Here is a 1,669-nt window from a genome sequence, read left to right as displayed (position 1 = left end):
GACTCATTAGCTTTTGAGTCAAAGTGCTCATACTCTTGAGTGAGTATAGTTTTCCTGTTCTTTTTGATTGCATCAGTTCCCTGGCATCTTGTTTCTAAAGCATCCCATATCTCCTTTGCAGTCTTGAATCCAATTACCCTGTTTGACATGACATTGTCAATTGCACTATGCAGTAGATGCCTTACCCTCACATCCTTGGCAATAGATGAGATGTCTTTAGCTGTGTAATCACCTTTCTCCTTTGGTATCATCTTTGATGGTTGATCAACAACTGGAATAGAAAGCTTGGTAGGCTTATATGGTCCATCATTAATTCTATCAAGGTATTTTGGATCTCTGGCTTCCAGAAATATAGCCATCTTTACTTTCCATATAGGATACTCAGATGCTCTCAGTATGGGAACCCTAATACTCTCATATCGACTGTGAGTTTGATTGCTTTGAGTATCTTGTGTTTTGGTGGGCTTAGTTGGAGTTTGTGTTTCTTCAGACATGATTGTAAACTGGATCTCATTGTTTGTATATCAACAGAGAGGCTCTGATACCACTTGTTAGGTCATACAACACTATAGAATGGGGTTGAATATAGTGTTTATATAATCAAATCGATTTCAAACACAAGTAACAATAATCAAGTATATTCAATATAATAAACAATGTTATAATAGAACAGTTGTTCTCTCTCAGTGATGAACAATATCACTAAGAGCTGCTAGGTTACAATGTATAATGTTCTCGTGAATGATAACACTTATAGTGTAAACCCTAAGCTGTGTTTATATAGTACACAATTACAAGATATCTTCTAATTGATATGGAATATAATTCTGTCTCCTAAAATATATCAATCAGATATTATCTTCTACAAGTCTTCTAGTCTTCTAACTCTTCATGCATATCTTCTATTGTTTTAGTCACGATCCTTTTTTGTAAATCAGCTGCTTTCCTTATCTGAAGTATCCGCACTTAAGTCCTGATATAAATCCTGACGGCCTTAAGTTCTGATATAAGTTCTGACTTCAGTAAGTTCTGATTTCTAATAAGTCCTGATATTAAGTTCTGAAACTAAACACAACAGATTAGACATGATATCTCAAATATATCTAACACAATATTTCAAAACTCACTTAATTTTGTATTAAAATCAAGCTAGTATTTTGCTACAAATCCTGGGTTCTTCGTAAGTAAAGAACTCAGCTTCTTCCTTGAGAGAGTTACAAGAAAAACCAGATCTGTTTGATGCAATTTAAAATCAAAGGACCAGTATTTACTTTATAGATTAGTGAACACAGGTTTACACAACATGCAATAAGATGTACTAAAACCCTACTTTAAGTAATCTTTAAATTTTTCCATTTTTGGCTTAGTAAATCCTTGCATATCTTGTAGATCCGTGACTTTACTTTGTCAATTAATCTTGGCCTTTGATCTTGCACTCTTCAAGCTGCTTTTGTAGACTTTTCAATCTAAGTGATTAGATCGTTTGTTGATTGATAATCTTGAATATTTAACTTGTTTACATTATGTACTTGAGGTTCATATCGAGATCTCTAGTTTGTTGCATAGAGAACTAACATCTTGATAAGTATAATGGCTTATCGATGTAATATCCGGGATATATTGTGTAATTATTTTCGTATTAAATAATTATTATATGTGTTCAGTATCT

The sequence above is a fragment of the Apium graveolens genome, chromosome 10 (genome assembly GCF_009905375.1).
Source record: "Apium graveolens cultivar Ventura chromosome 10, ASM990537v1, whole genome shotgun sequence".
Taxonomy (NCBI): Eukaryota; Viridiplantae; Streptophyta; class Magnoliopsida; order Apiales; family Apiaceae; genus Apium; species Apium graveolens.
Note: the sequence above shows the minus strand (reverse complement) of the source record.